Here is a 14,021-nt window from a genome sequence, read left to right as displayed (position 1 = left end):
TTCTTGCCCTGACTCTGCTACTAACCCACTATATGTGCTCCAGCAGTTGCCCACCTCTTAGAGATCTTTTGTCAATAAGTCAATGTCTGTAGAATTCTTTCTACAGCAGTTTACACATTCAAATTTTTAGTATGTATATTGTTGATTGTTCTCTCATTCATCTAGTGTAGGAAAAGTGACCTATTGCAATGTGTAACCATAGATATACTGTAAAAAAACAGGAAGGGGGTGGATGAATGGGGTATGAAAGACTAAGCAGTCAAAAACTATCAGCCAAGCAATAAACTCTGGTCATTACAGGTTCTTATATTTCCTAGGCTTATATTGTAATCTCAAATGTATTTGATAGCTAGCTACCATTTATGTTTTTAATGCCTTATGAAATGGGCTAGGTTTTTTTATGTAACTCTCAACTACTAATATTGATGTACTGATGAGATCAATATTTTCTATTATATCACCATAAACTTTAACACTGTGAATACTACTTATTGTATACATGCATGGCATTGTAGGAGTAGAATGGAAACATACTGCCTTCAAAGTAGCAGCATGCCCAACTAACTGCATATGCTTTCTGCTCTCCAGTGAATGTCCAGCAGAACAAAGTATACAATGATGTATGTATTTTAAAGTAAGACATATTTACCCATAGAGTACTTTGAGTGCATTTTATAAGTCTAAAAATAAACGTAGACAATTAATTGATCTCTGTAGAGATGTTATGGTAACTCCATGCTTTCAGACGAGTTGTGTTTATCAAAATTCTAATAACTTCCAAAGAACTTGAAGAAATATAAATGCTTTGATTAACTTATTTTAAAACACATCTTACAAATGCGTAGAATATGAACCATCCAATTGCTGAATAATGTCATAATGCATTTTTATCAAAACAGGAAAACTACAAGGAAATGAAGCTGGTATTTCCATCTTTTATCTGGATAAAAGGAACCACATCTTTTCTCAAACCCAATACAATTCAGACACATTAAGCAGCTGGATAACATAACAGCAAGTAGATAACACCACAGGTAATGTATGTGCATAACTGCTGAATAAGTAACATGGGGCCCAATTATCCTATTTAACATGTAGCACGTGATTCATCAAAAAAGTATAAATTTAATCTGATCTTTTAAAAAAAAGTGAAAAGAACTCTAAGATGTGCTTTCTTCTCCTCTGAAGGGATCAAAGAAAGGTAAAAATCAGCAAATAGGGCTTGCTAACACTTGGAGTATGCTTTAAAAGAACAGGGCATGGTTTCCCAAAAATAAGGCGTGGTCATGGGCATATCTCTTAATCATTATTATCTACTACAGGATACCAAATTACAACTGCTAAATGCATTTTCATTCCAAAGAGAATGAGTGAGCTGCAGATGTTGCCCCATGTACCAGGCAGGTATGTTGCTTTAGGGCAGGTGGGTATTCAAATTAAAGCCATTCCATTCCAGTGTGGCGACAAAGAATTGCAGTCAGGTGGTGTCTTTCTGCTCCCTTTCTTAGGCAATATGGCATTTGGAGGCATTTTCATTACAAGTGTTTAAGTGTGATCAGGCTTTGTTTGCTTTATTCTGCACATTTAAATATTGAAACCTCTTGTTTCTCTGGACGATGCATTATGATTCCAATAAGAAACCATAGTTTTAATCACAAGACATCGGTGAAGTGTTAAGGTATTTTTGTGTACCACTTTGAATTTCTGGTGATACAAAGATATTGGGATTGATAACTTTTCTATTGTTAATGCAGTTCAGAATATTGTGCCAAGCACGTTTTGTTTCATTGGAGTACACCAAATATCAAAAACTGCTAAAATGTCAAATGTTGTTTTCTGCATTAGCAGAAAGATTCTAACTACTATTCTAGATTCTATAATTTTATTGCAGATACAAGTTAATGAGTCCTTTTAAAAACAAAAAAACTTGAGTCATCAAGACTATAATTGAATTACCTTTGTTTATGCAATATAAACTGGTTTCTGACTTTTTTGAAACCCATAGTTGTTGTCTGGCCTCTTTCCCAAAGCATAGACGAAGTACTGTCATTTATTTATGTTATATATTTTGCTTAGATTTTAATAGTTTGCGGGAAAATAGCATGCACAACAAGCATTGACAATAGAATTGCAACACCTGGGAATTAAAAGCTTTCCATTCCAATTTCTGAGATCACATTGCCACCTTCTTCATCTTCCCTCAGGGGCATCTTTAAAACAATGCTGGTAATCCTTGCAAAATGACATCATGTCCCAGGGAACCTGCAGTACGCTTTTGAGCATTGCCTGTTTTGTAAGGGTTGGGGGATGGGGAATTAAGATACTATAGCATTGGTAAACTGCCAGAACAAATAAGATATTTTGTGTCCTTGACCTGAGGTCAACTGGCCCAGTTATATCCATAAGCAAATACACATGATATACAATTAATCAGACATTTAAGCAATAAGATATCCAAAATACAGTTAAAAGAATCAAGAAAGGGGTTCAAACCCAACATAATAAACAGCTATGCAACTTGAGAGTTCATCTCCCAAGCTGCATAATGTTCTAATATGTACAAATAATTGTAGCCTTGTAAAGTTACCTGAAACTAGACCAACTCTAGTACAACTGGGTGGAAAATAAATGGCTCATTCCCTTCCTTTTCCTTTAGTTCGACAGAGCCTGGAATATGTAGATCCTTCAAGGGGATCATACAAACTATTTATTTATAAAGACTTTTTCTGAAGGTAGGGAAGGTTGTCACTTGTTCTGCTCATGGGGGCATGGATCTTGTATTACTTTTGTACTATTTTCTAATAGCATTCTGAACTACTGAATTGTCCAAGATTTTGGAGAAGTTCAGAAAAGAATCAAACAATGTGTCTAACTGAACATGCAATATTTTACAGTTTGCCCTTTTAGAATCATAGAATATCAGGGTTGGAAGGGACCCCAGAAGGTCATCTAGTCCAACCCTCTGCTCAAAGCAGGACCAATTCCCAGTTAAATCATCCCAGCCAGGGCTTTGTCAAGCCTGACCTTAAAAACCTCTAAGGAAGGAGATTCTACCACCTCCCTAGGTAACGCATTCCAGTGTTTCACCACCCTCTTAGTGAAAAAGTTTTTCCTAATATCCAATCTAAACCTCCCCCACTGCAACTTGAGACCATTACTCCTCGTTCTGTCATCTGCTACCATTGAGAACAGTCTAGAGCCATCCTCTTTGGAACCCCCTTTCAGGTAGTTGAAAGCAGCTATCAAATCCCCCCTCATTCTTCTCTTCTGCAGGCTAAACAATCCCAGCTCCCTCAGCCTCTCCTCATAACTCATGTGTTCCAGTCCCCTAATCATTTTCGTTGCCCTTCGCTGGACTCTCTCCAATTTATCCACATCCTTCTTGAAGTGTGGGGCCCAAAACTGGACACAGTACTCCAGATGAGGCCTCACCAATGTCGAATAGAGGGGAACGATCACGTCCCTCGATCTGCTCGCTATGCCCCTACTTATACATCCCAAAATGCCATTGGCCTTCTTGGCAACAAGGGCACACTGCTGACTCATATCCAGCTTCTCGTCCACTGTCACCCCTAGGTCCTTTTCCGCAGAACTGCTGCCTAGCCATTCGGTCCCTAGTCTGTAGCTGTGCATTGGGTTCTTCTTAATTCATTCACTGAGTTCAAAAGCTTTGAACTCAGATGAAATATAAAGGTCCCTTGTCCATCATTTCCTGGCTTCAGTAATCTTCTATGGTTTTCAGTTGAATCTTGCCCCAAATACCCAAACTAGTCTTTGGGTCCCAGAAGACAGAATTTTTTTTTTGTTTTTGTTTTGAGCAAACCTAACTTCCTAACAGTGTAATCAATTTCTATTGGAGCCGGTCAAACTTTTCTATGAAAAATAGACTTTTTCTAAATTTTCACTTCTGACTTGTCCCCCGTAAAGACTTTCAACTTCTTGAAAACTTACCAAAAACATTTGTTGGACTTTGTCAAAGACAATTCCATTGAAATTTGACATAAAATATTTCAATTTTATGTGAGAGAATTTAAAAAAATCCTTATAATTTTCCAATCTATTCTTTTTCTCAACTTTTCATTTAACATACCTTGCACCCTGTCATCTGCAATCCATTTAGTAGGGCAAAGGTTTGACAAAACCTGAAACCATGTGAATTGCATGTGGTTTAGGAATTCCTTAGCAAATATTTCACATAACCCTATCTTGAAGACATGGTTCTACTTCTACTTCCGTTTTCACCAGTATGCTAAATATTACAGAATAAATCCTCCTCATACAAACAGCAAAAAATATCTGAAGTACATTAATAATCTAATCACAGTGGTTCTGTTACAGAACCTTGTCTGAAGACTGTAGGCAAGATCATCATAGAAACATAAGTACACCTTTTAAAGGAACTGAAAATCAAATAAAGCCATCTTACCTAAAATGTACTTTGTGTGCTTTCCTGTCCAAAGGAGATGTTTTTTTCAAAAAAACCTCAACACTGAGGATAAAAGAATGAGAAACTCATTGATTCCCTTAGAAACTTCCTATTATATTTTTATGGAAATGATGATTCATTCTCTGTTGTTGAGATTCTACCATCACATTATTTTTGACTTTTACAGTTGAAGTACAGCTCTGTTGAAGGACAGCTCTATTGAAGTTGGTCAGAACTGAATCTGGAAAGCAAACCCTGTATGTTCAGGCACATCTATGTAAGTTTGCAAACTAGAACATCAGATCCATCATAATCTCGGTGGGGATTTGGATCTGGATCCTCACATCTCACTTCAGATGGACTCTAGTTACATGATTTTTGTCTTAAGCCTTGAATTCAAGTCCATATAAGTTTAGCTCAATATTTGTTTTTTTTTTGGGGGGGGGGGAGGGGGGTTGGATAAAATTAAGAAGAACCTTCACTTGCTGTCTGAACCAACCAAATTTTTTATGGCACACACAGTTTTACAGAATAATTGTTTTATCTTTCTTTCCTTCTGATTTTCCTTGTTCTGGGTTGGTCAGAAAATATTACCTTTATTGTAGCCTCTCCACTGTCTTGCACTTTGTGAAAGCAGGTTTTTGTACTCACACACAGAGAAACTGATTTTGATTAAAATATAGGTTGCAGCATGTGCCTGTGTTGTGGGGGGCAAGACACAATCATGAAAGTTTGCAGGCAAGATCTCAAACTCTTCATAAAACCTTTTTCCTTTAACTTTTGAAAATTAATCATTTTAATTACCCTAGACTATAAACAGTTGGATTTTGCTAAGTTTCTATGGTTGGATTTTGGTTGTGCACAAATGTATATGCAAATTACAATAGAATGTAGTAAGCAATTTGTCAAGGTTCCTTCCCCACTCTGAAGTCTAGGGTACAGATGAGGGGACCTGCATAAAAGACCCCCTAAGCTTATTCTTGCCAGCTTAGGTTAAACGCTGCCACCACCAAAGTGTTACACAAAGAACAGGGGAAGAGCCCACTTGGAAACGTCTCCCCCACAAAATATCAGCCCAAGCACTACACCCCCTTTCCTGGGGAAGACTTGATAAAAATCCTCACCAATTTGCATAGCTGAACACAGACCCAAACCCTTGGATCTTAAGAACAATGAAAAAGCAATCAGGTTCTTAAAAGAGAATTTTAATTAAAGAAAAAGTAAAAGAATCACCTCTGTAAAATCAGGAAAGTAAATACATTACAGGGTAATCAGATTCAAAACATAGAGAATCCCTCTAGGCAAAACCTTAAGTTACAAAAAGACAGAAAAACAGGAATATACATTCCATTCAGCACAACTTATTTTCTCAGCCATTTAAACAAAACAGAATCTAATGCATATTTAGCTAGATTGCTTACTGACTTTTTACAGGAGTTCTGACCTGCATTCCTGCTCTGGTCCCAGCAAAAGCATCACACAGACAGACAAAACCTTTGTCCCCCATTCCCCCCTCCAGCTTTGAAAGTATCTTGTCTCCTCATTGGTCATTTTGGTCAGGTGCCAGCGAGGTTATCTTAGCTTCTTAACCCTTTACAGGTGAAAGGGTTTTTCCTCTGGCCAGGAAGGATTTAAAGGGGTTTACCCTTCCCTTTATATTTGACACAATTAGTCCTATAATTCTAATAATTTAAATTAAACTTTGAAAACAGTCTATTCACATTAGAATAATTGTGTTTCAGGTATCTCCCTTAGACCATCTAGACCAATATCCTAATTTTGGAATTGGTTTATATTTGATGCTAAGAAGAGAGTGAAAATCCCACTAGAAAATGCACCTGGGGAATTTTGCAATGCTGTATCATTAGGGATGCATGCAGATGTGGAATTCCTTCCTATTCACAGTTGATGTTCATCTTATACTCTGAAGTAAAGTATGAGGATTTATATCAGGGAGTTTTCAAATGAGTTTCAGAAGAAATTGATTATGTTTTAAACATGTATGTAGGATTAATTAGACAAAGGAAAGTCACATGTTGCTACTTGGAGTTTTCTGAACATATTTCTTCAGAAGATCTCTGCTGCATGAGTTGTGTACCACTCATCATAAGTCCCAAGAACCTTTTAAACTAGTTAACCATTAGGTGCTGCATAAATATCCTGTGACTCCAAACGTTCTAGATGAGGATATATAGGGCTTACCCCCACAAAATCCATTGTTTTCTATCCACCTCTCTTTAATCTATTACAAGACTCCTAGGAGCAGTAGCCAATTAGTATAGATTGGATAAAGCAATACGGTTATGGTTTGTTACCCTTCTTTTCACCTTTGCAGAATTGTCTGCAGATCCAAACTATAGGAGATTAACAAACAAAATCAATTCCCAGATGGAAGGATGGGGAATACTAAGTAAGTGTAAGTGGGGGAATAGTCCCACTATTGTGGGGAACTTTCCTGGCTTCTGCACTACCTTGGTGAAGTGGGCTAGTGAAAGGATCGGAGTCCTCACTCCCACTTCCTTTATCCAGTGGCCTCCCTGCCCTTGAGGACTCCCCTTCCACTCTCCTGTCTGGCAGAGTCCTTGTAACCCCAACAAGGCTGGGCCCAGGATTCCTGGGGGGCTCGACCCCCCACCCTGCTGTGGTCACCTAGGACAGGGGCTAGGGTGTCCCCACTCCGGGGTACTCTCTCTGCCCTGGGCACTTCTCTGACCCACTGACCATTACATACAAGTTAAAGCAAATGCAAGTTATTTAATCAACAATTAATTTTAAAAAGATAAGGAAAAATGGGAAAGGTTAAAGGAAACACATCAACCCGCTCTGTGGCAGGGAACATCACAAACAGTGATTCTGGAATGTCAGGGCAGTTCACAGTCTGTTCCTTGTAAGTCCCAGGCCGCCTTCTCAGGCCCTGGCTTTGCTGCAGGGATGCTGTGGGTTGGACACTTGCTCTGGTGGTGGCCACACGCTCTCAGGCTCTAAGTGGTAGGACCCTACTTCCCAGCGTTGCCCCCACCCTGTCGGGGTTACGATCCAAGCCTGGCCTGCAGAGCCTCTTGGCTGAGGCATCTCCCTGTGCTGGGCCTGCTGCCCAGGGTCCCCCTCGCTCTCCCCAGCTGCTCACCGCACCCAGCTCTGGACTGCTCCAGCCCCAGCTCCACCACTGTCTCAGCGCTGCTGCTGCTGCTGCTCTGCCTCCAGCTCCCTGGGCTGCTTCTTTGGCCCCTCGGGCTCTGGTTGCTGCAGCTCTGCTCCCAGGACAGATCTGCTCTGCAGGCTGCTTCTGTGACTCTGCTCCCAGCACTGACCTGCTTCCTGGGCTACTTCTCTGGCCCCTCTGGCTCTGGTTGCTGCAGCTCTGCTCCCAGGGCAAGTCTGCTCTCTCTGGGCTGTGCCTCTGGCTTTGGGGCTGCAGCTCTGCTCCCAGGACAGGGTCTGCTCTCTCTGGGCTGCTTTTCTGGTCCCTCCAGATCTTTCACAGCTCTGCTCCCCAGCTTAGCTTGGCCCCCTGCTTTCTCCTTAGCTCGGCCCCACTCTGTCTGACCCAGGCAATTCCAGCTCACACGGAGGACGGGACCTCCCTGGCCTCCTGATTAACCTGCTCGCCCTGTCATTCAGGCTGACCTGGAGCATTGGCCTCTCCCCATTGTTCCTGAGTGCTGTCACCCTGATTCCCCATTGACCCTTCCCCCTTTTTAGTACTGGGAGCTAGCAACTAAAACACCCCCACTGAATGTTAGTAAGGGGGCAACAGTTCCCTTACATAAGGCCTCAACCTTGCAATGAGCTTCATGAGGAAGAACACCTGTGAAGTCTTAGTGAAGTTTGGATGCAAGAGTCTGCCCATGCAGAGCTTGTTGCCACATCTGGGCATAAGTAGTGTCGGACTTGCCTCCCAAAACAAGCAACTGCTCTAACTTCAATAATGAGTGCTTCTCCAGTTCCATCAGTTTGAATGGCTTCCTGACAGAGAAAGCATTAAAATCTACTCACAGCTAACACTAAGCTCTGGAAATTGAAAAAGCATTGGCTGCTGTCAGAGGACTGGCTCTCCAGGCAGCTGTTGATATTAGAAAGTGAAGATAGTTGGAGGTAGACTTGTCCAGAACATTCAGATTTCTGTGGTCAATATATGTGACTTTTGAAGCATGATGGCATGGAAAATCTGCTAAACAGTTATGTGAAGGAAAAGTAAAATGACTTTAAAATCATTTCTAAATGTCTAATGGCCGAAGAGGCAACAAAGGACTTGACAGAGGTAAAGTAGGTAAAATAAAATGTGCTTCTAATGTAAGTGAAAATGTCTTCATGAAAAATAACAATCTGAGATGGCTCCAAAGCCTGTGACAGTCATTAGGAATCTCAATGGGTTTTGGATCAGGCCCTAAAAGAATAGATCTATCTTACACTGGCCATTCAACCTTTTCTTAATCGCCTGAGTTACAAAGTTCACATTTTATTGAACCATTACATTATTCAGGAGGACAATTAATTCCTTTAACCTTATAAATAGCTACACTAGAGATTACCCTAAATATTCAGCTGAATTAAAAATCTTGGAGTAAGATCATCCATTTAATTATTTTCAGCAGCCAATATCTGTGTGGTCATCCCTTACTTGGTTTGAAGAAACAAATCTGTGGTGCCACCACACTCATGTGCTTCCATCACAGGGAAAATAGGGCAGCAACCAAAGTCATTTGTTTTTTACATTTAGTTGCTATCTTTGTGGATCTGGTCTTTTTTTGTTTTGTTCTGAATTTCCCACAGTCAGGGGTGACCAAACAGTTTGCACGGCTGTGTGCTACTCGAGCAGCAAAGTTCAATCTAGGATATTTTATTTGTAATGAGAAAACCTAGTACAATATGGTTGTTTTTGAAATTGCTTTGTCTTGCTGGCATATAGCATTGCATAAAATCAGAATTTGACCTTTCTTTGCTTATTCTTAGCACAACGCAAGTGTTTGAATGGAAGGGTTGAGAAGTGACTTACAAACGCTGATTATACTGGAATCATTTTTCTGGCTGCGAGGTAGACACTTTATCTACATGGGGGAACTAACTTCATCTCAAATACTCAAGGCTTGCTTATTTATCCAAATTTAGCCTTATGTGGCTTAATCCAGTACAATTTGTTGCTGCTTTTTTCATGTCCATTTTGTAATTGAAAATTGTGCTTGTATAAATGAACAGATTTGCTAACATAGCCATTCCCATGAGACAAAATTAACCACAGGGTTGGTACCCCAAAGAAAAAGGTCACTCGGATTATTTAAGATATTGCAAGTATGGTTCCAGAAAAAATAAGAACACTTTAATTTTCAGTAAACTTCTAGCATTGACACTAATCCAAGGCACTAAGGTCTCACAGAATAACTATAGATTTCATACAGTGCTTTCATTGGTTACTAGTTATAGGTATATTCTCCCATTTTGTCATTTTCCATAAAAATCAGCCTATTAGAAACTGGAAGAAAGACTTTGTGTACCAGTTTGTAAATGATGGGATTTCTGACAGTGATATATGACATACTGCCCTGTCTTCATAAATACTGGTACCTTTGTGCCCTGAACTTTGACCCGAACTTCCTTTTACAATATAAATATCAACACTGTGTCTGTTTTACCTTGCAAGATGCTACTTCTATGACGAGTGAAATTCTAAGAAATTCAAAGTTTGTTTGTTTTTTCTTTCATAAAGCAGCCTGGAGTTGTAAACGCAAGTGTAATCAATGTTGCATGATTTTTCTTTGAATGGCATAATTACCTTCAGATGCTAAGTGTGAAGCATTTTGACAGATTCACATGCAACAGTCTTTCTTTTAGGCTTTGAAGAAAATTCATTGTGGAAAGCTTTTGTCTTTTGGTGGGAGTAATAACATTTCAGTCTCCATCACACTTAGCCACCAAATTCCAGGTGGGAAGGTATTTATATGAGATGGATTGTTTACAGTGTGCTTTTTAAAAAGCAACTTATGGGACCATTCCTCAATGCATGCTGCTAGACCAGGGGAGCTAACCAGATACCATCAGTAAAACAGACCATAAAAATAATCTGAAATTTGTACTCTTAGTGGAATTCATCTGAAAAATACCTAGCTAAAGTGTTTCATTCTTTAAAGAGTGGCACATTGATCTGCTTCTCTGTTTAGCTTCACTGGCAGGATTCTCTCTACAGATCAAAACAGATAAGGCTAAGTTCATCTATTGATTCAGTGGAGGTAAATGAATTTGACTTAGTCATATTAATTGAACATGGTCTCATTGAGGAAGAGAGAATAGCTGTATGTATTCTTTGTTCAGCGTCAATAAGACCTCCTTGAGGTGCCATTTCAATTATCACAATAATCTTCAATTGCAAGTAAATAGCTCTCAAAGATCCCATGGAAGAAGGGGGCAGAGCGGACACCTGAATTTTTAAGCATGACAGATCTGATCCTCTTGTCTCCTCCTTTTTCTTCCCATCTGACACCAAAAGGCTGATTGAAGTATTGTCTTTAGCATAGGACTAGAAACCACAAACTGCTGACTTCTAATTAGAGCTGTGTGGAGGACACTAAGGATTTTGAGATTCCAAAACTTGTTTTTATTCTGATTCAAAAAGAAACCTAAACACTTTGAAATTCTGTGTGAAAGAAAATCCCCCTCCCCCACCAAAATTGTTTAGACAAAATTGAAAGATCTTATTTTGATTTTCACTTTTATTATATGCAATAGAATACAAAATAAAAAAAAAATGTGTAATGAGAAGTTATTTCAAAAGGAAAAATCCAAATGTTTAGTGTTGATATAGGGTATTTCAACATTATGGGAATGTCTTTCCATTTTTTCTATGAAACATTTTGGCAAAATCAATAAGATTTTGATTGAACTACATTTTCCAATGGACAATGGTTTTCAGGGTTCTTCTGCTTTTGTTTGTTGTGGGTTGTGGTGGATTTTTATTTGTTTTTTACTAGCTCTAATTCTAACCTAGTTTTTGTAAGTGGCTCCCTCTCTGACCTTGGGCAAACCATTTACAACCTCTGCTTTAGTTCTTCCTATCTGTAAATTTAGGATGACATTTACCTTCCTCATAAGGTACACTAGTTATGGCTAAATCCTATATAGAGCCATGCTCTTGATAAATGAGTAGATGAAGCAGAAGGATATAAGGTGTCTTTGCATCCCCAAAGAAGCAGAGAATGATCTCTCCACAACATTAGAGAGTGATAGGAGAGGAGGCTGGTTAACATGCCATTCCATACATCAATACTGTGCGGCTGAATGGGGAGAAGGTGAAGTCTGCAGTCTAAGTCCTGTCAGGCCTTTACGTGACTCATACTATTTTGAAAAAAATCCAGTTAATTTGGTGTGGGAGGAAGGAAAGGGGTGAGCTACATTCCTAAAATGCTTTACTTGGCACTGTCTCACACAAAATGCCATGGCTTTTTAAGAAACAAAGCCTGCTAGCAGTTTTGCAGAGCAGTGTTACAGCATGTATTTCATCTCAGGTAATTGCTTAGGGCCAGCTGAGACAGCTCCAGAACTGGGTGCATTGTCTGTTATTTATGAAATGCTACTTCACCTTGCCTAATGCTTTCTACTACTTCACTGTTTCCACAGAGTAAGTCTTATAATAAACTTTAGAAAATGATCTCACACTACAAGCAGATGAATACTCACATTTATACTACAGAATATTACTTCAGTGTTGTTATTCAGTAGGTTACAGAAGTACTGTAACCTACTATAACCATAAAAAGGGGTCATTGTCCTAAAGTCAAAAGTTGTTTGCGGATAGAAGCGCAATTGCTATAAGGCTAGATTGTGTCAGTTTGACACAGCCCTACCTTGTAGGTGGTGCAGTGATACCATCCCATAGCACTGTTTAGGAGGAGCATACAAACTTCCATACTCCTAAAAGAATCTGGCAAGCAGCTATGGTTATCAGCTAGAAGAGTAGATGGAGTCTATGGCTTCCCCTAGTCTGTTCTTCCATCCCTCACTCCCTATGAAAGTAGAAAGCAGTCCTTGAATTCCTGCCACACCTTGCCAGCCCCTGCCACTGCCTACTCGATGATCTAACCTAGAATGTAGACAATGGATTTCCCTTAATGAGTTAGAAAAATTGAGAGATAGGGGCACAAATATGAGTAATGTATTTTCCTGCAATAGCTTACTTCCATAGTTATAGATGGGAAAAACAACTGCCTTTGAAAAGTGTTCCAACCACAGCCAGTAGCATAGGAGTATTGTAACTGTCTGTCCATATTGCGATCTCCTCTGCATTGCGTTTATACAGGCTGAGGACTAGACTTTTCCTTCAGGCCCATGTGGTGGACTTTGACTCCGATAGCCTGCATTCTTTGCATGTGCTAAGCTCTAAAAGGGAGTCAAATGCATGTGAGAAGAGCAGAATATCTGAACTGGGATCGGTCATGTAGTTCTAAGAGGAGAATTTGGTTTTGACTATGCATCAGTTCCAAAGACACAATGTATAGCATGCTAAGAATAAAAAGTCATTAGTGAATTCAAAGTCTTTGTTTTTAAACACAGCAAGACTCCCTGGCTTCCCAGATGGAACTCATTAGACTTTGTACATGAGCACACATGGAAGAAAGTGGGGAGAATGTATGTTGTTCTTTAGAGTGGGATACAGTCTGGTTCCAATATGGATTAATTCAGTCATTTGATGTGCATGAAGTTGCATGTTCTCTTATCAGTAACTTTAGTGCATGTTATAAATAGCTATATGCCTTAATCTGTGATGTGATACATGTTTGTGAATATCAATGGAATTGAAAACTGGTGTTCTAGGTATCTATTAGGCACAGCTTGATAAATTAATTGTTAAAGCAAATGGAATTTTTGAAATGCCCAAAAATGTGCAAAGTGGGTTTCATTTGCTTCTGTAGATGCATATATGGCTATATACTATATGCAACTTTCATTGCGGTCTCTGTTTAGAATCTGCTGTTATGGTTACAGCCCTGGAAGGCCCTTGAGAAGATATTGAAGGGATAGCTGGTGTTACCATAACTTTATTTTAAAATCAGTTGTAGCTAGGTGTTTCTATTTTTTTCTAAATAGATGTAAGCAGTGTCAGGATGAGCTCCACCCTGGCATCTGGTGGTGAGGTGTGGCAAGTTGTGGAAAAGAACTTCAGGGGCCGATCTCATTTGCATAGGCACACCCACCCCACCTAGAATGAGGCCATAGCTGCCCAAATGGTCACTTTGGCTGCTGTGGGATCCCCAGTGTGTCTGTTATTGGGGCAGGAAGAATAAATTGTTATTACCCTGATTATGGGAACTGTGCTTGGAACTGTACTTGGCCTTTTGTTATGATGGAGGGACTCACCATCAACTACGTAGCACTCGATAGGCAAGGGTCATGGGTTCCAAAACTCTGTGAATGGAGAGAGGCTGGGGACAAGTATTAATACTTGGTGGCATGGGCCCCTGGGTGAGGGCCTTACATGCTAATTGCACTTCCTCCTCTCTCCACTTTGGAATATCAGAGCTAATTTTGATTCCATTAGGAGTCTAGTTACAGGCTGCTGAGCTCACTTTGGGCTAATGGCGCACCAGCACTGAGGCTCCCCTACTAC

Source organism: Lepidochelys kempii, chromosome 9 (genome assembly GCF_965140285.1).
Source record: "Lepidochelys kempii isolate rLepKem1 chromosome 9, rLepKem1.hap1, whole genome shotgun sequence".
In the NCBI taxonomy this organism is placed as follows: domain Eukaryota; kingdom Metazoa; phylum Chordata; order Testudines; family Cheloniidae; genus Lepidochelys; species Lepidochelys kempii.
The sequence above is the reverse complement of the archived record's forward strand: the minus strand, read 5'-3'. Positions refer to the sequence as shown.